Below are 24,548 nucleotides of genomic sequence, written 5' to 3'. Positions count from 1 at the left end.
CTGTTATGTTTATTCATATCATGATCTGATCACCATGCTCAATATATCCCATATGCATGGGGGTATTGGGATAATGATACAAAAGGGTTGCTAGAGTAGATCCTGAGCCCCTCTGAATCAAACTCCCTCCCCCCCCCCCGAATAAAACTCAGCCCCCTCCCCCGGAATCAAAATCCTGGCTACGAGCCTGTTCCTAATGTTTCAGTGGAATCTCTTTCCTTGTAACGTGAATCCACTGAACCTCCAAAGTGATATCGTCAAACACAATGAGTTTCAAAATACAGAGTTAGTTTAAATGTAGTTTGGAATAATACAATGGGACTAGTTTGCCCGGCACTTCTCCTAGCTAAACCTTAGTATTTGCCTAAGTATAGTTCAATCTAGTCCTCTCCAGATGTTTTTGGCTACAACTCCCATGATCCTACAATGCAATGCAACTGGGGGATAATAGCAGCTGCAGTCAGAACATCTGGAGAAGGTGAAAAATGCACAGGCAGCATTGCAGTAGATAGCAAATGGAGATTCTTTTATATCTAATACAGATGTTATATGTGATTTTAGCTCTGAATCCATTTTTAATCAGTTTTAAGAATTTAGACCAGTGGTTCTCAACCTGTGGGTCCCCAGATGTTTTGGCCTTCAACTTCCAGAAATCCTAACAGCTAGTAAACTGGCTGGGTTTTTTGGGAGTTGTAGGCTAAAACATCTGGGGACCTACAGGTTGAGAACCACTGATTTAGACTGATAATTTATAATTAATATCACTGATGGGTTGCTGTGTGTTTTGCAGGCTGTATGGCCATGTTCCAGAAGCATTCTCTCATGATGTTCTGGAAGATGGCCATACAGCCCAGAAAACTCACAGCAACCCAGTGATTCCGGCCTTCGACAATACCATTGATGTTAAGTTCTTGTATATTTTGGGACTTTAATTTGTATTGAAAGGCTTTTGACGTAAGCAACTTTGAGTCTCCTTTGTGGAGAGAAGAATAAACATTATTATTGTTATTATTATTATTATTAAACTTTATTTGTACCCCGCTAGCATCTCCCGAAGGACTCGATGCGGCTTACAAAGGCCAAGGCCTCAACACACAATATACAATACAAAACCTAAAGCAAATTAAAATAATTAAAGCAATATAAACAACAGGCAATAACAATACACTAAGACAAAATAAAACTGGGCCGGGCCGGAGTAATGGGTACAAGATTAAAAGTGCTGATGTGACAGGTGGTATATAAGGCATTAATAATAAACATAATAATAAACAACATTATCATCATCATATCAGGACAGAGATCTCAACATGTACAAATGAACTCTCGCCTGATGTTTACTGGTGATTAATTGTCCATAAAAGGGTCAATCACAACAGATGCAAATCCAACAGTCAGTATAAGTTGACCCTCCATTATAGGAGAAAGGCCATTTTCCGACATAGCATTGCTCATACTGCAGGATTTAGACCAGGCATGGGCAAACTTGGGCCCTCCAGATGTTTTGAACTCCAACTCCCACCATTCCTAACAGCCTCGGGCCATTTCCTTAAGCTTAAGCAGCTGAGGGGGGAAAGGAAAGGGCCTGAGGCTGTTAGGAATTGTGGGAGTTGAAGTCCAAAACACCTGGAAGGCCCAAGTTTGCCCATGCCCGATTTAGACGGCTGACTAATTTCCAGTGCAAATCCTGAACACAAAGCCAAAAGGTTTCTGCAAGCACTTCCGCCCCAATTGACGATGGTACAATTTGTTCTCAACAGGGCTGCCAAGGTTGCACAGTCCACACTGAGAAATCATCATGCGTCGTCATCGTTTGTGGATTACGCACAGGTTTGATTATTTTTCAAAAAAACAACAACAACCAACAATTTAGGCCAGCCACCAAATAATCAGCTGGGTTTTAATCGATATAGCTGCATGTTATCCTCGCCTCGACGTCCCATACCTCTTCGAAATACTGAATTGAGATCCAGAGATCTTGCGGTCGAGGAAACAGAAATGATCAGTCGTCATTCAAAGCCCATTCCAAACACGGCTGTTTTTTTCCCCATTGCTAAAAGTAATGCTCTAGAATGGAAGAACCTTTCCGATCCATAATGTTTGGCCCCCAATTTATTGACTGTCCCTGTCGCAAGGGCTTTAACTTGTTAGTTGACTAAAAGTGTAAATATGTGTTTTGCTCCTTGTTAGCATTTTTTAGAATGTACTAAAAAATAACCAAAACTCATCCTGGCACAAGTCGTATGGCTAACTATCTCGCAATGGTTTCCATTTCTAGTCCTCGTTTCATAATCTCTCCATTCCTTTTGTCATGTTTATTTTTCTCTTCTTTCCTTTCCTTCTTTCTTGGTTTGTTCTTTTTCACATTTTTTCCCTTACATTATTTTAAAATATTGCTTATTTCATTGATTGGATGTTGACACTTTCCTACTCCCAATCTCGCATCCTGCCCCTTCCGATTTTTGTCCATTCACTTAATATACCAAAATGCATATATGTTCGTGTTTTGAAAAGGTATGTTTCTGGTCATGATTTCAAAAGAAAAAAAATAACTAAGAATAATGAAAGGAATAGCTCAGGTTGCTAGAAGAGGACAGCATGAATGGTAAACATGTTAAACACACAGAGAGAGACACGTAGCATTCGTAAAGCATGCGGTATAGCGATACAAAGGGACAATGCATTAGGAAAGAGAATGCCAAAAGAGTCGCAAGAAAAAAGGCAACTTGCAGCCTTGCTATTGCGTCAATATAACGCCAGGAAGGGGGCAAAAAGACGTATGCAAGGCTTTAAAAAAAGAAGCAGGGCAGGAGGAATTCGTCTTGCTCACTATTTCACTAGGAAGCATTGAACACGGCCCTGAAAACACAACGCAGTAACCTGAGCAAGAAAGCATCCAACATCTTAGCTCTCAGATGTCAATTTAAAAAGTAGAGAAAAGGCTCTAGTCCTCATTGCACATATATTTATATATCTATATATATACACAGACACATATACACACATACACAGATACACACACATATACATATTATACACACATACATACACATATACACATACACACATACATATACATATATATTATACACACATATATGCATACATACATATATACACACACATATATACATATTATACACACATATACATACACATATACACAGACATACATACACACATATACATATATATCATACACACATATAAGCTTAATACACATACATGCATACACATACACAGATACACACATATATACTTATTATACACACATATACATACACATATACACACACGTACATACACACACATATATATCATACACACATATAAGCTTAATACACATACATGCATACACATACACAGATACACACATATATACATATTATACACACATATACATACACATATACAAACATATACATACACATATACACAGACACATACATATACATACATACACATACACTCACATATACATTTATGTATTTCATAGAATCATAGTATCATAGAGTTGGAAGAGACCTCATGGGCCATCCAGTCCAACCCCATTCTTCCAAGAAACAGGAAAATTACATTCAAAGCACCCCCGACAGATGGCCATCCAGCCTCTGTTTAAAAGCTTCCAAAGAAGGAGCCTCTATTTATTTATTTACTGTATTTATATACCAACTTTCTTGTGCTTTACATCATACTAATGGCACAAATTCAATGCCAACATACAGTACACAAAGAAATCACAATAATTACTACATATCACTATGAACTTAAAATAAATTAAAACTATTAATATATATTATAGACACACATATACATATATACACATACACTCATATACATTTATGTATTTCATAGAATCATCGTTCCATAGAGTTGGAAGAGACCTCGTGGGCCATCCATCCAACCCCATTCTGCCAAGAAGCAGGAATATTGCATTCAAAGCACCCCCGACAGATGGCCATCCAGCCTCTGTTTAAAAGCTTCCAAAGAAGGAGCCTCTATTTATTTATTTACTGTATATACCACCTTTCTCATGCTTTACAACAGACTAATGGCAAAAATTCAATGCCAACATACAGTACACAAAGAAATCACAATAATTACTACATATCTCTATGAACTTAAAATAAATTAAAACCATTTATATATATTATACACACACATATGCATACATACACTTACACTCACATATACATTTATGCATTTCATAGAATCATAGTTCCATAGAGTTGGAAGAGACCTCGTGGACCATCTAGTCCAACCCTCTGCCAAGAAGCAGGTAAATTGCATTCAAAGCACCCCCGACAGATGGCCATCCAGCCTCTGTTTAAAAGCTTCCAAAGAAGGAGCCTCTATTTATTTATTTACTGTATATACCACCTTTCTCATGCTTTACAACAGACTAATGGCAAAATTTCAATGCCAACATACAGTATTTATTTATTTATTATTATTTATTTGGTGGATTTCTACCCCGTCCTTCTCAACCCCCGAGGGGGGACTCAAAGAAATCACAATGATTACTACAGTACACAAAGAAATCACAATAATTACTACAATACACAAAGAAATCACAATAATTACTACAGTACACAAAGAAATCACAATAATTACTACATATCACTATGAACTTAAAATAAATTAAAACCATTAATATATATATTATATGCACACATACATACAGATGTAAACACACATATACATATTAAAATAGTTTGTCACAATGGTTCTTTTTGCCAAAGATTGTCATGGATTTTAGTCATACCAATATATGCACAACATTAATCACAAATACGCCTATTTTCTTCCAAGAAGCCATGGAATGACCTAATTTGTCCATCCGTATCCATATAGAACAGGCATGGGCAAACTTGGGTCTTCCAGGTGTTTTGGACTTCAACTCCCATAATTCCTAACAGCCTCAGGCCCTTTCCTTTCTCTCCTCAACCACTTAAGAATTGTGGGAGTTGAAGTCCAAAACACCTGGAGGGAGGGCCCAAGTTTGCCCATGGCTGATATAAAGAGAAATATATATTTTTAGGGCTTCCACAATTAATAATTCTGATTTCAATCCCTTCGTGTCACTCCGAGCCTATTCTACCTGGCTCTTTTCCTAAGGGAATTCAAGCATGGAATAAAGGAGAATATATCTATATTTATATCTATACCTATACCTATATATATATACACACACACATATATATATCAATGCTAAAGGAGCAACAATGAGGTTTTTGTGAACGAAAGAAAAGGATATCAAGGACATTGCACTGAACTATTAATTCCCAGCGACGGGATAAAATAAGCTGGTTCACTGTACGCAACTCCAGATATAATAATAATAATAATAATAATAATAATTTGACAGATTTGGTTGAGGATGAAGGTTTGAAAAGTCTGGTTTGGGAATGTTTTGCAAGGCCTCAGCTGACATTGTTCGCCCTCAACCCATTTCAGGGAAGACGCAAGGTGATTCTGAGAAGGGCAAAATGGCCCCTAAATTCATTCTTCTATATAAATAAAAATATAATGTTTGTTTGTGGGACTGACATAACTCAAAAACCACTGAACGAATTGACATGAAATTTGGACACTATACCCCTAACAGACCAACAAGTGACCATCACTCATAACCACCCCACCACCCCCAAAAAGTGGCAAGGACTTAAAAACGCAAAAAAGCTAAATGACGAAAAGATAAATAAAAAAGGGAAGAGGGAGTGAAGGAAGGAGAGAGAAAAAGAAAGAAAGGGAGGGAGGGAAGGAAAGAAAGAAGGAAAGAGAGAAGGAAGCATGGAAGCAAAGAGCGAAGGAAGGAAGAAAAGAGGTAGTGAAGAAAGAAAGGAGAGAAAGAGAAAGGAAAAGAAAAAGGGTGAAGGAAAGAAAGTGGTAGAGAAGGAAGGAAGGAGAGAAGGAAAGAAAAAAGGAAAGGAAGGAAAGGAAAGAAGGAGCGAAGGAAAGAGGGCAAGAAGGAGAGAAAGCGGGACGGAAGAAAAGAAGGAAAGAGAAGGAAGGATAGAAGCAAAAAGCGGAGGGAGGAAGGAAGAAAAGAGGTAGAGAAGGAAGGAAGGAGAGAAGTAAAGAAAAAAGGAAAGAAGGAGCGAAGGAAAGAGGGCAAGAAGGAGAGAAAGCGGGAGGGAAGGAAAGAAGGAAAGAGAGAAGGAAGGATGGAAGCAAAAAGCGGAGGAAGGAAGGAAAGAGGTAGAGAAGAAAGAAAGGAAAGAAAGAGGAAGGAAAAGAAAAGGGGGGAAGGAAAGAAAGAGGTAGAGAAGGAAGGAGGGAGAGAGGAAAGAAGAAACGGGAAGGAAGGAAGGAAGGAAGGAAGGAAGGAAGGAAGGCAAGAAGGAGAGAAAGTGGGAGGGAAGGAAAGAGAGAAGGAAGGATAGAAGCAAAAAGTGGAGGAAGGAAGGAAAGAAGGAAAGACAGAATGAAGGACGGAAGCAAAAAGCGGAGGGAGGAAGGAAAGAGGTAGAGAAGAAAGAAAGGAGAGAAAATGGAAGGGAAGGGAAGACAGAAGGAAGGATGGAAGCAAAAAGAAAAGAAGGAAGGAAAGAGGTTGAGAAGGAAGAAAGGAGAGAAAAGGGGAGGGAAGGAAAGACAGAAGGAAGGTGGAAGCAAAAAGTGAAGGAAGGAAGGAAAGAGGTAGAGAAGGAAGAAAGGAGAGAAAGAGGGAGGGAAGGAAAGACAGAAGGAAGGATGGAAGCAAAAAGTGAAAGAAGGAAGGAAAGAGGTAGAGAAGGAAGAAAGGAGAGAAAGTGGAAGGAAAACAAAAGGAGGAAGGAAAGAGATAGAGAAGGAAGAAAGGAGAGAAGGAAACAAGAAAAGGGAAGGAAGGAAGGAAGGAAGGAAGGAAGGAAGGAAGGAAGGAAAGGGGGTGCAAAGGAAGGAGGAAAAGAAGGAGAGAGAAAGAGAGGAAAGGTTGGCCACAGCAACGCATGGCGGGTACAGCTAGTATGTTTTGACAGATTTGGCTGAGAATGAAGGTTCAAAATGTCTGGTTCGGGAATGTTTTCCTAGGCCTCAGCCACCATCGTTTGTCCTCAACCCAATTCAGGGAAGACACCAGTTGATTCTGAGGAGGGCAAAATGGCCCCTCAATCCATTCTTATCATAATAAGAAGACGTTTTGACAGATTTGGCTGAGGATGAAAGTTCAAAATGTCTAGTTCGAAATGTTTTGCTAGACTTCAGCTGCCATTGTTTGCCGTCAACCCAATTCAGGGAAGACACCAGTTGATTCTGAGGAGAGCAAAATGGCCCCTAAATCCATTCTTATCATTATAAGATGACGTTTTGACAGATTTGGTTGAGAATGAAGGTTCAAAATGTCTGGTTTAGGAATGTTTTGCTAGGCCTCAGACTCCATCGTTTACCCTCAACACAATTCAGGAAAGACAACAGTTGATTCTGAGGAGGGCAAAATGGCTCCCCAATCCATTCTTATAAAGGCTGTTCACACAGGATATGAGAGCAATTCTGAGGTAAAACCGTGACTGAAAATACCAAAAAAAGAAAACCTCACAAGGAATTATGTCTCAGCAAACAGATTTTAAGTATCTTGGCTCCTTCAGGAGAAAAAAGAAGCACAGTAATGGTTTGGCGAGGATCTCATTTGAGACACTCAAGGCTCCCTCACAGAACGGTCATTTCTGAGGGGGAAAAAGACGGGATTGTTATTAAGCTAACACACAAAACCTATTTGGATGGACCCCAAAAACCCTCTTTCTTTCCTAGGAACCATCGTTTCAAGTGGCAGAGGCCTCAAGGAAACCTATTATTGTCCTCCAATGGAAACCAGATCCCAAAAAGAACAACAAAGAAGGAAACAGAAGCCTTGAGGGCTTTGCCTCAGAGGACAAGATGGTGGACTACATTACACGGGCCATTGGCCTGTATTAAACAAACACCTGATCGGGAAATCCAAAATCATCCATAAAATCATCCACATGGCTGGTTGAGAGGATAGGTTACCTTTCCTTTCTGGTGGTTCAAATGGGACTTAAATAAATTTGGTAGTTTTTTAAAGACTCAGGTCCCATCTCCAAGATTATTAATAACTCTATGCAAAGTGTTCAAATACTTGGAAAAATCAGGATCCCAAGGATTTTAGATAATGGAAAGTCAACCTGAACTCGACTTAGGATAGGATTACTGCACTCCAACTTTGGGCCAAAGGGAAAGAAGGAGAACCATCTGTCTGTCTGTCTGTCTATTGACCTATCCATCCATCTAGGTATCTATGTATCTATATATGTGTCTGTCTGTCTGTCTGTCTGTCTATCTATCGATCCATCCATTCACCCATCCATTCTTCTAGGTATCTATGTATCTATCCATCCATCCATCCATCCATGTATCTATGTATATGTCTGTCTATCTATCTATCTATCTATCTATCTATCTATCCATCCATCCATCCATCCACTCATCTAGGTATAGATCTATGTATCTATATATGTGCCTGTTTGTCTGTCTATCTAGCGATTGATCGATTGATCTATCGATCCATCCATCCATTCACCCATCCATTCACCTAGGTATCTATCTATGTATCTATCCATCCATCCATGTATCTATGTATGTGTCTGTCTATCTATCTATCTATCTATCTATCTATCTATCTATCCATCCATCTACTCATCTAGGTATAGATCTATGTATCTATGTATGTGTCTGTTTGTCTGTCTATCTATCTATCTATCTATCTATCTATCTATCTATCTATCGATTCATCCATTCACCCATCCATTCTTCTAGGTATCTATCTATGTATCCATCCATCCATCCATCCATGTATCTGTCTATCTATCCATCCATCCATCCATCCACTCATCTAGGTATAGATCTATGTATCTATGTATGTGTCTGTTTGTCTATCTATCTATCTATCTATCTATCTATCCATCCATCCATCCATCCATCCATCCATCCATCTATTTTGTGCTCTATCTATCTATTCATCCATCCATCCATTCATCTAGGTATCTATCTATGCATGTGCCTATCTACCTATCTATCTATCTATCTATCTATCTATCTATTCATCCATCCATCCAGATATCTATCTATCTATCTATCTATCTATCTATCTATTTTGTGCTCTATCTATCTTCTTAAAGTCTTAGGAGAGAATTTTATCGAGATGATGGGAAGTCACAAAAGGACAGAAAGGGCCAGACTGAATTCCCAATCAGGTCGGATTTGGCTCTAGGGTTTCTCGTTGGAGCTTTAACAATGAGCTTTTCCTTGATATTGACAACTCACATTGACATTTTAATACTTTCTTAATGTTGGATGAGGCAAGATGCTCCTGGGTCAAGATGAGCAAAGACTGGGGCATTCGAGGACTGTGCTCTGGATTTGCGAGCCTTGAAACCAGAAAGCAGTAAACCAGAGCCATTTTAAGAGGATAGATTCTGGAAATTGGAAATGATTTCATCCTGAGTCCCATGGGCTGTGGTTTCTTCCTCTATCTCTGCCCATTTCACAGATGAGCAAAGAAAGAATAATAATCCAGGCCTGATCAAATAAATCTTACGTGATTCATCTGCCAACTCATTTTACTTTGAATCAGTTCTGTGCATAATTCTGCATTTCAATAAAACAAACATGATTTGAGATTGTACCCACGACTGTGACGGCACGCATGATCTTAGACACTTCATCTTGTGTGTTGGAGACGTGCTTTTGCAAAGGTAGCACCTGCCATGAGCCACAAACCGTAATTAGTATTTTTAAAAACACAGCTAGATAGATAGATAGATAGATAGATAGATAGAGAAATGCTTTTGCAGAGGTAGCACCTGCAATTAGCCAAATAATGTGTAATAAGAATATAGCTGGAGAGATAGCAATTAAAAAAAATACAATATCTGACTAAACCAAGGGGGGGGGGGGGTCTATGTAATCAGTTAAGTAACTGTTTAATAACTTATCCATCTAATTAATTACCCAACATTACGGCCCGAAAAATGGGAAGGAAGGACCAGCCAAGGTTACACAATGAGTCAGCAGTGCAGGCAGTGGGGTCGTCTCTACAAACACACAATTCGGTTTGGTATCATTTAAACCATCATGGCTTCCTTGCAAAGATTCTTGGGAATTATCTTTTGGTGAAGATATTGGGGGTCCACTGTGAGGACATCCCTCACCTTCTGCTCAGCTGGTCCTTTGACTCCCTGTTGCAAAAGAAAGATGCTTTAAACCAGTTTTCAGCCTACGTTGTAGACTGGTCCTCTGTGCAGCCACGCAAAGCCTTTCCTGATGTGTGTTTGTCTCTGACCTCTGTCTTGGCTCAAAACTAGTCCACCATATTCCTTCCCCTGCGTTCAAGAAACCTCCTTTCCTAGTAACCTATTTACTTTTAACATTCCCCTGAAAATCAAACCGATTAATCAGAAAATCCCAGGCTGCAAAAGAGGTTGACTTCTGATCTGATCCTGTGCCGATGGAAACCCACCAACTTTTAAATGGAAATGTGAGGAAAAACAGAAAGAAGAGCTAGGAGAGACCCAAATTCTTGCTCTTCCAGAGCATTTAAGTGGTTCAAAGGAGATGTACCTGGCTGGAGAGGTAGTTAAAAGAGAACGAAGACATCGAGAAATATGGATAAAGGCTATGCCATATAAGATGCCTCCCCCACTTCGGTCCGACCACCAAGAATCCGCAACCGCCCAGTTGCCCAGGATAGGATATGTATTTACGAGTCTCCAAAAGGGAAACAGAATTGATACAAAATCAAGAGGTAAGGTGAAAACATCAAAACCCCCCACTCAATATTATATATATATATATATATATATATATATATATATATATATCTCACAGCGTTTTCAACATACAGGTGACATCACAACGCGTTGCCATGGAAAATGACATTATGTATTACAAGATCAAAGATGTTGAAGCAAAGTGGAGACACATATTCCCTGTTTTGATGGCAAGCCAGAGAAAATGAGAAAGGGGGGGGGGACGACACAGAAAATATATATTTTAAAAGGAGGGGAAGACTCTTCTTTTTTGCAAGAACATAAACAAATTGCCCTTTCACGAAAAATGCACAAGACCAAAGCAAACTCCCATTTTGCCAGTGCAACACATTTTCATCCCACCGTACCTCCCCATCACCAAAAGGATATAGAAAAGGGGAATACATTCAGTGCAAAGTTTCTGGTTCCAAACCCACCATTTGATTGCTGGAATAAGCTCAGATTTAATGGGGGGATAAAAAACCCTGCTACCATTATTATGAAAGGGGGTGTTTGGAAAATTTAAGATCTAAGCTCACCCCCACCCCACCACACACACCTTGCCCATCAAAGCAACAACCTGAGATATACAGCACGCAATAAAATATATTTGATGCAAACACAGACACACACACACACAATTCTCTCTGGCCTTGGCGTAGGCAAAAATTGGATTCTAGTGGGAAAGGATACAAGATCAATTCCCGTCCAATCTATCCTCCCCTGCAACCATAAGGAGGAAAAAAAAACATATTAACATAACATCCTGCAGACCAAAGTCCCCTTTATCCTATCTTTAAAAAACAGACATAAACTAGTTTTCCTTTTAAGATCAAATACATATATGCATACACAGAGACGTCTCCAAACATGCACGAAAGGTTATATAAGTTAGTTCGTATTTAAATACATATTTCCAGTGGCAAACCTTGTCGCAGAAGTGTGGCCTGGTGTGGTATAAAATATTTCAAGCAGTAATAAAAATAAAAATAAAAAAGGAGGTCTCTCCACCCCCCTCTGCTGCCCCCCCCCCTTTTAAGACGTATGATGCAGGTTGTCAACAGTCTCTTCTTGAAAAACTGCAAACCCACCTACCCACCCACCCACCCTCTCCTCCTTCTCCCTCGCTGTCTCACTCCCCCCTTTTCCCTCCTCCAACCACTATCTCTCCTTTTTTGCCAATGCTATGTAACAGGGCTTTGAAAAAAGGTATGTCTCTCTATGGCCCAGCTGCCTATTCCTTCAGCCCATCTCAATGGAAACCCTGGGCTGGATTTTTGTGAATGGAGGGTCACATGACCTAGTCTAGGTTCTTTGTCCCTGTTTCTTGAATAAACAACAGGTGAAGGGGGGGATTAACACGTATATCTCGAGAGATCCAGATGGAGTGCAGTATATATTTATATTAAAAGGGGGGGGGAATATATAGATCGGGCAAATCTCAATATGCATACCCTGTTTTTCTCAAACACACACGCACACACATTATCTTGAAACAATTCCAGTTCCATCCACTATGACACATGCATCTAAGAAGCCCCCCCTCTCCATAACCCCCCCCCCTTTTAACAACATCCAAAATTGACAGGCTAGAAAAACAAACAGGGTAAAAAAATGTAGCTCTCACCATTATGAATGTTACAGCAGGACCTTGGCTTTTTTTATGAATGAATCCCGATGCAAATGGCTTTGATTCACAAACAAATAGACCCCCACCCTCTTTTTTTTTTTTTTTTTTGGTGGGATTGAATTTCATTCATAAAAAAAAAGACCCACCTTCATCCTCAGAGGAGAAAGAAAACCCTCAATGAAACAAGACTACATTCTGATAACATGACACCTACAAGGACTACAAACACCATATTTAAAAGCACAAATAATTACAGCTAGAACAGGAAGGTGTGCTTATATATATACATATATATACATTTTTAAAAAAATACCAGCCAAATGACAATAAAGATAAAATAGAAACCATACCCGAGGAAAAAAACAGGTCTTTAAAGCATGCTGATTTTTATGAATGGGAAATGATGCCTCCTGGTCTTCTCTTCCCCTGCAATCTCTCTCATTACTAAGCAAAGAGGGGGAGGAAGAAATAATAACAGCCCCCCCTTTTTTGGTGATTTATAGATGCATTTTGCAAGAAGGGGGGAAAAAGGGGGGGGGGATGTCCCCTTCTGTAGCTCTACCTATCTATGTATATTTATATATCTCAGAAGAATGACTCACTGTGAATCGATGGGTCGTTACAGCTGGCGCGTTAGGGTTGCATTATCACGTTGAAAGAACTGCACCCCCCCCCCCTTTTCTCAATTAATTAGAATTTTATATGCATATACAGATAGATAGATAGATGCCCAGATAGAAGGAGAGCTTGCCTTTATCATAAAGAGGATGAGAAACTAGCAGCCATTTTCCCCCAGCTAGTACAAATTAGCATCCTTTCTACATACACCCCCCCCCCCCCCCAATGGCATCCTCCTCGCCCCCACTTTCCCTCTGCCCACCTTTTCCCACCGCCTCCTCTCCCTCCCTCCCTCCTTCTCTCCCTACTTGGCACCTGTTCTGGATCCCCTCTGAGCCCAAAACTGAGACTAACCAAAAAAACAGGATGCAAAGAGTGGGTCTCTTACACTGATGTTGCAGGGCCAGAAGCTTTTTTTATTTAAAAAAAAAAAAGCTGGGGTGGGGGGTGGAATCCAAAGCTAAGAAAGAAAGAGAGAGAGGGGGAAAAAAAGGTTTCCACCTGGTCCTAATGCCCTGGAAGAATCAGGAGGAGAGAGAGATCAAAAGGAGGAAGGGAAAAGGATGCAAGAGATGGATGTAGACCCAAGAAAATTGGATTTATTCAAGGGAAGCAGCCTATCAGAACAGCAAGGGATTCAGAGGTTTCAGAAGTGGTCCTGATCCAATCGCAGCTCCCTTTTCCTTGCAAAAGCCATTATGAGTGGGGTGCTTGAGCGCACTTCCTCTTCAGCTCTTAACTACTAGGTGCTGCATGGAGATCTGGTTCAAGTCAGGAGAAAAAGAAGGTTCAGGATGTGGTTGAGGAAAGAGGTTTGATGCATAAACTACATGCCGTTCTGATGAATCAACAGCAAACCTCCTGGCATGTACACCTGCCAGATCATGGCAACCCAGAGCAGAATAAATATGCCTGCGTGAATGTATGGTAGGGCAAGAAGAGGGAATCCATCTTGGTTTTGACTAGCCACCCTTGTTGTTTATACAAACAGGTGACTGAAAGGTATTAAGGCAGTGGTTCTCAACCTGGGGGTCGGGACCACTCAAGGGGTCGCGAGGGGGTGTCAGAGGGGTCACCAAAGACCATCACAGACAGTATTTTCTGTTGGTCATAGGAGTTCTGTGTGGGATGCTTGGCCTAATGTTATTGTTGGTGGGCTTCAGAATGCTCTTTGGTAGTAGGTGAACTATAAATCCCAGCAACTACAACTCCCAAATGTCAAAGTCTATTTTCCCCAAAGTCCACCAGTACTCACATTTGGGTAAATTGCGTATTCATGTCAAGTTTGGTCCAGATCCATCATTGTTTGGGTCCACAGTACTCTCTGGATGTAGGTGAACTGGAACCCCAAAACTCAAGGACAATGGCCTCCAAGCCCTTCCAGTATTTTCTATTGGTCATGGGAGTTCTGTGTGCCAAGTTTGGTTCAATTCCATCATTGGTGGAGTTCAAAATGCTCTTTGATTGTTGGTGAACTATAAATCCCAGCAACTACAACTCCCAAATGTCAAAGTCTATTTTCCCCAAAGTCCACCAGTACTCACATTTGGGTAAATTGCGTATTCATGTCATGTTTGGTCCAGATCCATTATTGTTTGAGTCCACAGTGCTCTCTGGATGTAGGCGAACTACAACTCCAAAATTCAAGGTCAGTGCCCACCAAACCCTTCCAGTATTTTCTGTTGGTCATGGGAGTTCTGTGTGCCAAGTTTGGTTCAAGTCCATTGTTGGTGTAGTTCAGAATGCTCTTTGAATGTAGGTGAACTATAAATCCCAGCAACTATAATTCCCAAATGACAAAATCAATCCTCCCACCCCAACCCCACCAGTATTCAAATTTGGGCATATTGGGTATTTATGCCAAATTTGGTCCAGTGAATGGGAATACATCCTGCATATCAGATATTTACATAACGATTCATAACAGTAGCAAAACTACAATTATGAAGTAGCAAAAAAAACTAATTTAATGGCTGGGGGTCATCACAACATGAGGAACTGTATTAAGGGGTCGCGGTATTAGGAACGTTGAGAACCACTGTATTAAGGTATAACCAAGCAGTGTCAGGCTCCTTTTGAATACCCCTGTATCCATGGGACCAGTATCCATGTCAGACAAAACAGGCCCTCTCTAGGCATTTTCTAGACCCACCAATGCAATTGTATGCTCTTTTAGGGCCAGAAGATTTCGTTTCGTTTGGGTGGATGGTTTTGTCATTCACCCAAAGTCCAGGAAAATCTCACCTATGAATAGTGGGATGTTGGTATATGATTTTTTTGAAAAGGAGTGCAAGAAATAGTGCCATAAAATATACATCATGACCTCTTGTATCTGCAGAGAATACATTCCCAGATATAAATTCAATCAATCAATGACTCAGTCTCATTGACCCCTAAGCAATTTATTTATTTACTAGCTGTCCCCTGCCACGCGTTGCTGTGGCCCACATGGGAGTTCTGTGTGGGAGGTTTGGCCCAATTCCATCGTTGGTGGGGTTCAGAATGCTCTGTTACTGTAGGTGAACTATAAATCCCAGCAATTACAACTCCCAAATGTCAGGATTCTATTTTCCCCCAACTCCACCAGTGTTCACATTTGGGCATATTGAGTATTCGTGTAGAGTTTGGTCCAGATCCATCATTGTTTGAGTCCACAGTGCTCAGTGAACTACAACTCCAAAACCAAAGGTCAATGCCCACTAAAGCCTTCCAGTATTTTCTGTTGGTCATGGGAGAACTGTGTGCCAAGTTTGGTTCAATTCCATCATTGGTGGGGTTCAGAATGCTCTTTGGTCGTAGGTGAACTATAAATCTCAGCAACTACAACTCCCAAATGACAAAATCAATTTTTTTTGAGTGGAGGACATACATTGGATTGTGAGGTGTCTTGTGTCCAAATTTGGTGTCAATTCGTCCAGTGGTTTTTGAGTTCTGTTAATCCCACAAACGAACATTACATTTTTATTTATATAGATTTATTTCCTATATTTATACCCCGCCCTTCTCCCCCCAAAAGGGGACTTAGGACAGCCTAACAAAAGCACCATACGATGCTAGCATCAAAAAAAACAATCACAGTACAATCAAAATATTAAAAATTAAAACAACAATTAAAACAACGAATTAAGACACATCCATTAAAATTGAAATCCAAAAATCAGTCTGGGTCAATTCATTGCCATAAGTTGTGTGATCTTCTTCCATTTGCTGCTCACTGATCGAACACTTGGTCCCATAACCAGGTCTTGATTTTCCTTCTAAAAGACAAGAGGGAGGTGCCAGTCTGATATCTCTAGGGAGGGTGTTCCATAGGCAGGGGCCCACTGCTGAGAAGGCCCTGTCTCTCGTCCCCATCAACCGTGTTTGTGATAGTGGTGGAATTGAGAGCAGGGCCTCTCCTGGAGATTTTAAACTTTGTGATGGCTCGTGGCAGGAGATATGTTCGTACAGGTAGTCTGGGCCAGAACCGTTTTGGGCTTTAAAGGTTAAAACCAGCACTTTGAATTGTGTTTGGAAGCTGATCGGTATCCAGTGGAGTTGGTGTAACAAAGGAGTTGTATGTTCCCTGTATGTCGCAATGGTTGGAAACTTAGATATGCAGATGATACCACTTTGATGGCCAAAAGCGAAGAGGAACTGAGGAGCCTTCTAACCAAAGTGAAAGAAAGAAGTGCAAAAGCTGGGTTGCAGTTAAACATCAAAGAAACCAAGACTATGGCAACAGGAATGATTGATAACTGGGAAATAGAGGGAGAAAACATGGAGGCAGTGACAGACTTTGTATTTCTAGGTGCAAAGATGACTGCAGATGCAGATGGCAGCCATGATATCAGGAGATGCTTACATCTTGGGAGGAGAGCAATGATCAATCTCAATAAAATAGTGAAGAGTAGAGACATCACACTGGCAACGAAGATCTGCATAGTTAAAGCAATGGTATTCCCCGTAGTCACCTACGGATGTGAGAGCTGGACCATAGGGAAGGCTGAGAGATGCTTTTGAACTGTGGTGTTGGAGGAAAGTTCTGAGAGTGTCTTGGACCATGAGAAGATCCAACCAGTCCATACTTCAGGAAATAAAGCCCGATGGCTCATTGGAGGGAAGGATATGTGAGGCAAAGATGAAGTACTTTGGCCTTTTGGACAGGAAAACTTAGAGAAGACAATAATAATAATAATAATAATAATTATTATTATTATTATTATTAAACTTTATTTTACCCCGCTAGCATCTCCCGAAGGACTCGATGCGGCTTACAAAGGCCAAGGTCTCAATACACAACATAACAATACACTTAAAGCAAATTAAAAACAATTAAGGCAGTATTAAAACAACAAAACCACAAGCAATAAACAATACATCAACAAGATAAAACGGCTGGGCCAGAGTAGAGGGTACAGGATTAAAAAGTGCTGATGTGACAGGTGATATTATAGGGCAAGTGCAGTGTGCAGTGTGCGGCAGTCTTCATTCTAATAAAGTGTTTCTGGGACTTGGTCTTGGAGATTTCCTATTCTGGGAAGGCACATCGGAACAGCCAGGTCTTCAAGTTCTTTCTGAAGACTGCCAATGTAGGGGCCTGTCTAAGATCTTTGGGGAGAGTGTTCCAGAGATGGGGGGCCACCACGGAAAAGGCCCTGTCTCGTGTCCCCACCAAAGGTGCTTGCGACGCAAGTGGGATCACGAGCAGGGCCTCTCCAGATGAGCGTAGTGAACGCGTGGGTTCGTAGACTAAGATCCGTCACGCAGGTAGGCTGGTCCCAAACCGTTCAGGGCTTTGTAGGTAAGCACCTGCACCTTAAATTGGGCTCGGAAGATAAACGGCAGCCAGTGGAGCTCCTTGAACAGGAGGGTTGACCTCTCTCTGTAGGGAGCACCAGTTAACATCCTGGCCGCCGCTCGTTGGACAAGTTGGAATTTCCAAGCCGTTTTCAAGGGCAGCCCCACGTAGAGTGCATTACAGTAGTCCAATCTGGAGGTGACTAAGGCATGGACCACCCTGGCCAGATCCGCCTTCACGAGGTACGGTCGCAGTTTGTGCACGAGTGTTAATTGTGCAAAGGCCCTCCCGGCCACCGCCAACACCTGAGCTTCAAGCGTAAGTGATGAATCCAGGAGCACTCCCAAACTGCGGACCTGTGGTTTCAGGAGGAGTGTAACCCCGTCCAACACAGTTTGCCACCCTATACCCCGGTCAGGTTTGCGATCGACCAGGAGGACCTCTGTCTTGTCGGGATTGATCTTCAGCTTGTTCTTCCTCATCCAGATAGACACAGCAGCCAGGCACTCGTCCAGCACCCGAGAGGCCTCCTTGGAATTGGGTGGAAATGAGTAGTAGAGTTGTGTGTCATCTGCATAGAGGTGGCACCTAACTCCAAAACTCCGGATGACCTCTCCCAGTGGTTTCATGTAGATGTTAAAAAGCATGAGAGACAGAATGGAGCCTTGCGGGACCCCACAGGTCAAGGACCTTATGTTGGGGAAAATGGAAGGAAAAAGTAAGAGGGGCTGACCAAGGGCAAGATGGATGGATGGCATCCTTGAAGTGACTGGCTTGACCTTGAAGGAGCTGGGGGTGGCCATGGCCGACAGGGAGCTCTGGCCTGGGATGGTCCAGGTGGTCACCAAGAGTTGGAAGCAACTGAACGAATAAACAACAACATACCTTTCCTATCTGTAACTCTTGGATGTTCCAACTTCTGCATTTTCTAGGTCCTCCAGTACAACACTATAGTATTTGGGAGCCAGAAGTCTTTCATTTCAGTAGGGTCTGCTATTATGCATAGTTTTGCCATCCATGCAAACTCAATACTATGTCCAGTTCTGGGCACCGCAATTTAAGGGAGATGTTGACAAGCTGGAATGTGTCCTGAGAAGGGCAACTAAAATGACCAAGAGTCTGGGGAACAAGCCCTATGAGGGGCAGTTTCAAGAGCTAAACATGTGTAGCCTACAGAAGAGAAGGCTGAGAGAAGACACAATGAGGATCATGGATCAAGATGTGAAGTCATAGGGAGGAGGGAGCAGGCTTGTTTTCTGCTGTCACGGAGACTAGGACGTGGAACAATGGCTTCAAACTACAAGAAACGAGATTCCACATGAACATAAGAACTTCCTAACTTTGGGAGCTGTTCAGCAGTGGAACTCTCTGCTTCGGAGTGTGGTAGAGGCTCCTTCTTTAGAGACTTTTAAACAGAGGCTGAATGGCCATCTGTCGGGGGTGATTTGAATGTGATTTTCCTGCTTCTTGGCAGGGGGTTGGACTGGATGGCCCACGAGGTCTCTTCCAACTCTATGATTCTAAGAACATATTGCCCAGGGATACAGGAATTGTAGTGTATGCTTTCTTTGAATAGGAGTGCTGTAAATAAGTGTCATAACATAAGTAGGATGACACCCCCCCCCCCCCCCATACTTGCAGGGGATATGTTCCTGGATATAAAACCAACCAGGCCCCATCTACATTGCCATTATAATGCAGTGTGCAGCTACAACTGTACCAGGAGCTCAAATTTTGTTTGCTTTGCATTGGATGTTTGTTGTAGTCCTGAGTTTCAGGGACTTTGCAGATAGGGGGCTTCTTTTGGCTGCAATCATAGGGCAAGCCACCTGTCAATTATAGTTAGGTTCCCTGGTCCCGCCCCCTTTTTGGGGTTTTGGAGGGAATAGGAGCCTTTTTTGGGTCAGTCCACACAGAGAAGCTTTTCATGCAGGACATAATACCAAGAGCTCCTGTAGAAAGCTTCGTCTTCTACAGCTTGGCTGGGGAGATAAATAGCCCACAGCTTGGCTAAGGTTATACAGCCTTACAGCTCCTTCGCTGAGGGACTTCAGTCAGCCATCACCGAAGCCTGAATTCCTTCTTTTTTTCCCCTGGAAGTCTACAAAGCTCTGCTTGGTAAGGGTCACTTGCGGAAGCCAGAAGCAGTTGGTACCGGGTGCAGGGGCTCCATGCCAACAGAGGCAAAGACAGACTGCCCAGATTAGAAGTTAAGGATTTCCCCATTAGTTAATGTACAGTTTATGAAGATAGTGCCTGTTCCCTGTGGACAAGATTGAGAGAGAGCCAATAGACTGTTAAGAAAGCCTTAAAGTACCTATTTATTTTCATTAATAAAGAACTTTGTTGAACCTTTAAGCAATCTAAAGACTCTGTTTTAAGGAAATCCAAGGGCCTTTAATCTGAGGCAGCCCCAGGATCCTGTTGGGCACACAGAATTTATGTCCTGTCTACAGTCTTATGCACAGGCCCAGCGTGTGACAGCACATGCAGATTGAACTGGATTATATGCTGGTGTAGACTCAAATAATCCAGTTCAATCTCCAGTATATGAGTCTACACTGGCTATATATTGCAGTTCAAACTAACGTATATGGCAGTGCAGATGGGGCCTCATATGATGCAGATTGAACTGGATTGTATGAGTCTACACTGCCATAAAGTCAGTGTAGATAGGGCCTCACTCTTAAGCATAGATTGTGGCTGATTGATTTGTATCCAAGCTGCAGAATATCAAGGAGGGACACGGAGATTTCTTTGTTCATAAATTTATAAAAAAATCTATTTCCTCCCAAATAGAACATTCCATGCTATATTATATCCTCACGACCTATGAGGATATCTATATAAATAAAAATGTAATGTTCGTTTGTGGGATTAACATGACTCAAAAACCACTGGACGAATTGACACCAAATTTGGACACAATACACGTATTAGGCCAACGAGTGACCATCACTCATAAAAACACTGAAAAATACAGCATAAGAGGGTTTGAATGTCCATTTAGCTATGGAAATCAACTGGGTGGCTTTGGGTTACCAGGCATGGGCAAACTTGGGCCCTCCAGGTGTTTTGGACTTCAACTCCCACAATTCCTAACAGCCTATCCGGGTTTGAATGGCCATTTAGCTATGGAAATCAACTGGGTAGATTTGGGTTACCAGGCATTGGCAAACGTGGGCCCTCCAGGTGTTTTGGACTTCAACTCCCACCATTCCTAACAACCTATCAGGGTTTGAATGGCCATTTAGCTATGGAAATCAACTGGGTGGTTTTGGGTTACCAGGCATGGGCAAACTTGGGCCCTCCAGGTGTTTTGGACTTCAACTCCCACCATTCCTAACAACCTATCAGGGTTTGAATGCCCATTTAGCTATAGAAATCAACCAAGTGGCTTTGGGTTACCAGGCATGGGCAAACTTGGGCCCTCCAGGTGTTTTGGACTTCAACTCCCACAATTCCTAACAGCCTATTGGGGTTTGAATGCCTATTTAGGTATGGAAATTAAGTGGGTGGCTTTGGGTTACCAGGCATGGGCAAACTTGGGCCCTCCAGGTGTTTTGGACTTCAACTCCCACCATTCCTAACAACCTATCAGGGTTTGAATGGCCATTTAGCTATGGAAATCAACTGGGTGGTTTTGGGTTACCAGGCATGGGCAAACTTGGGCCCTCCAGGTGTTTTGGACTTCAACTCCCACCATTCCTAACAACCTATCAGGGTTTGAATGCCCATTTAGCTATAGAAATCAACCAAGTGGCTTTGGGTTACCAGGCATGGGCAAACTTGGGCCCTCCAGGTGTTTTGGACTTCAACTCCCACAATTCCTAACAGCCTATTGGGGTTTGAATGCCTATTTAGGTATGGAAATTAAGTGGGTGGCTTTGGGTTACCAGGCATGGGCAAACTTGGGCCCTCCAGGTGTTTTGGACTTCAACTCCCACCATTCCTAACAACCTATCAGGGTTTGAATGGCCATTTAGCTATGGAAATCAGCTGGGTGGTTTTGGGTTACCAGGCATGGGCAAACTTGGGCCCTCCAGGTGTTTTGGACTTCAACTCCCACCATTCCTAACAACCTATCAGGGTTTGAATGCCCATTTAGCTATAGAAATCAACCAAGTGGCTTTGGGTTACCAGGAATGGGCAAACTTGGGCCCTCCAGGTGTTTTGGACTTCAACTCCCACAATTCCTAACAGCCTATCAGGGTTTGAATGGCCATTTAGCTATGGAAATCAACAGGGTGGTTTTGGGTTACCAGGCATGGGCAAACTTGGGCCCTCCAGGTGTTTTGGACTTCAACTCCCACCATTCCTAATTTACTTACTTACTTAGGCGATCCCTCGCTTTCCGAGGATGATTGTCTTCCAATATTCTTGTGGGTCCGTATGTGGCTGTGGAGCCCTATTCTTGCTCTGCATCTTCTTCCGCAGTGAGGGCATTGGTTTCCAGGTGGAAGGCGGTCCCGGTTGGGGTTGGCTTGACATGCCTTTCTCTTGGCATGTTTCTCTTTTTCACCCTCCACTCGTGCCTCCTCAAATTCTGCAGCACTGCTGGTCACAGCTGACCTCCAGCTGGAGCGCTCAAGGGCCAGGGCTTCCCAGTTCTCAGTGTCTATGCCAGAGTTTTTAAGGTTGGCTTTGAGCCCATCTTTAAATCCCTTTTCCTGCCCACCAACATTCTGTTTTCCGTTCTTGAGTTCGGAGTAGAGCAGCTGCTTTGGGAGACGGTGGTCGAGCATCCGGACAACATGGACGGTCCAGCGGAGTTGGTGGCGGAGGACCATCGTTTCAATGCTGGTGGTCTTTGCTTCTTCCAGCACTCTGACGTTTGTCCGCTTGTCTTCCCAAGAGATTTGCAGGATTTTCCGGAGGCAGCGCTGATGGAATCGTTCCAGGAGTTGCATGTAACGTCTGTAGACAGTCCACGTCTCACAGGCATAGAGCAGAGTTGGGAGGACAATAGCTTTATAAACAAGCACCTTGGTCTCCCTATGGATGTCCCGGTCCTCAAACACTCTCTGCTTCATTCGGAAAAATGCTGCGCTTGCAGAGCTCAGGCGGTGTTGTATTTCGGCGTCGATGTTGACTTTGGTGGAGAGGTGGCTGCCAAGGTAGCGGAAATGATCAACGTTTTCTAATGTTACACCATTAAGCTGTATCACTGGCATTGGAGAGGGGGTGGCTGGTGACTGCTGGAAAAGCACCTTGGTTTTTTCAATGTTCAATGACAAGCCGAGCTTCTAGTATGCTTCTGCAAAGGTGTTTAGAGTGGCTTGTAGATCTTCTTCTGAATGCGCACAGACGACGTTGTCATCAGCATACTGGAGTTCTATAACAGATGTTGTTGTGACCTTGGTTTTGGCTTTCAGTCTGCTGAGGTTGAATAGCTTGCCATCTGTCAGATACATGGCTTCCACTCCGGTGGGAAGCTTCCCATCAACAAGGTGAAGTATCATAGCAATGAAGATGGAGAATAAAGTTGGGGCAATAGCACATCCCTGTTTGACACCTGGATTATTTGAGTCTACACCAGCATATAAACCAGTTCAATCTGCATGTGCTGTCGCACGCTGGGCCTGTGCATAAGACTGTAGACAGGACATAAATTCTGTGTGCCCAACAGGACCCCGGGGCTGCCTCAGATTAAAGGCCCTTGGATTTCCTTAAAACAGAGTCTTTAGATTGCTTAAAGGTTCAACAAAGTTCTTTATTAATGAAAACAAACAGGTACTTTAAGGCTTTCTTAACAGTCTATTGGCTCTCTCTCAATCTTGTCCACAGGGAACAGGCACTATCTTCATAAACTGTACATTAACTAATGGGGAAATCCTTAACTTCTAATCTGGGCAGTCTGTATTTGCCTCTGTTGGCATGGAGCCCCTGCACCCGGTACCAACTGCTTCTGGCTTCCGCAAGTGACCCTTACCAAGCAGAGCTTTGTAGATGGGTCACTTTGGGAGCCATTGCTGTCCAATACTGTTGCCATCATGTCATCATGGAGGAGCCGCAGGATGTTCACAAATTTCTCAGTTCTTGTGGGTTTTTTCGGGCTATATGGCCATGTTCTAGAGGCATTTCTCCTGACGTTTCGCCTGCATCTATGGCCTCTGAGGAAGCCTGCCATAGATGCAGGCGAAACGTCAGGAGAAATGCCTCTAGAACATGGCCATATAGCCCGAAAAAACCCACAAGAACTGAGTGATTCCGGCCATGAAAGCCTTCGACAATACATTGTTCACAAATTTGCTTGGGCAAATCGGCTGTTAGGAATGGTGGGAGTTGAAGTCCAAAACACCTGGAGGACCCAAGTTTGCCCATGCCTGGGTTACTTACAATACTCACACTGTAAACATGAATGCAGTTTGGCAGCACACTGAGTGCCATGGCTCAATGCTAGGGAGTTATGGGAGTTGTAGTTTTGCAAGGTCTTGAGCCTTCTCTGCCAAAGAGTGTTGGTGCCTCACCCAAATGCAACCCCCTAGTGGTGCCCAATTGCATTCATCCCAAATGCACCCCTATACAGGTAATAATATTCCTCCTGCACATACTTTGCATACAGAAGAGGCTCTGTCAATCATCCTCCTTGGAAGGCAGGGCTGAGGGGGCGGAGCGTCCGTTGCATCCGTTGAGGCCCCGCCCCCTCGTTCTATTCCCCCAGCTCCGCCCGGGAGCAGCCGCAGAGGCAGGCGGTGAGTGGGAGGGGCCTCAATTGGGAAGGGGTGGCGCTTGCCCCGCCAGGGGGAGGAGTCACTGGCTTAGGGGCGGG

General features: G+C 42.7%; 1 protein-coding gene across 6 annotated transcripts in view; it reads right to left on the bottom strand.

The window, feature by feature from the left end:
- The window catches only part of LOC137095413 (sprouty-related, EVH1 domain-containing protein 1-like), a 33,001-nt gene extending 19,487 nt beyond the window's left edge, over positions 1-13,514 (bottom strand). The window contains exon 1 of one of the 6 annotated variants that reach the window (XM_067462057.1): positions 13,385-13,514. The gene's annotated coding sequence lies outside the window, so the exon portion shown is untranslated. Of the gene's footprint in view, positions 1-11,676; positions 11,782-12,375; positions 12,449-12,728; positions 12,922-12,980; positions 13,193-13,350 lie in introns of those variants that run through there. The other 5 variants (XM_067462056.1, XM_067462053.1, XM_067462054.1 and 2 more) reach the window with 5 other exon arrangements.
- Positions 13,515-24,548: the final 11,034 nt, after the last annotated feature.

Source organism: Anolis sagrei, chromosome Y (assembly GCF_037176765.1).
Source record: "Anolis sagrei isolate rAnoSag1 chromosome Y, rAnoSag1.mat, whole genome shotgun sequence".
NCBI classification, from domain to species: Eukaryota; Metazoa; Chordata; class Lepidosauria; order Squamata; family Dactyloidae; genus Anolis; species Anolis sagrei.
This window is presented reverse-complemented; position numbering and strand designations above follow the sequence as displayed.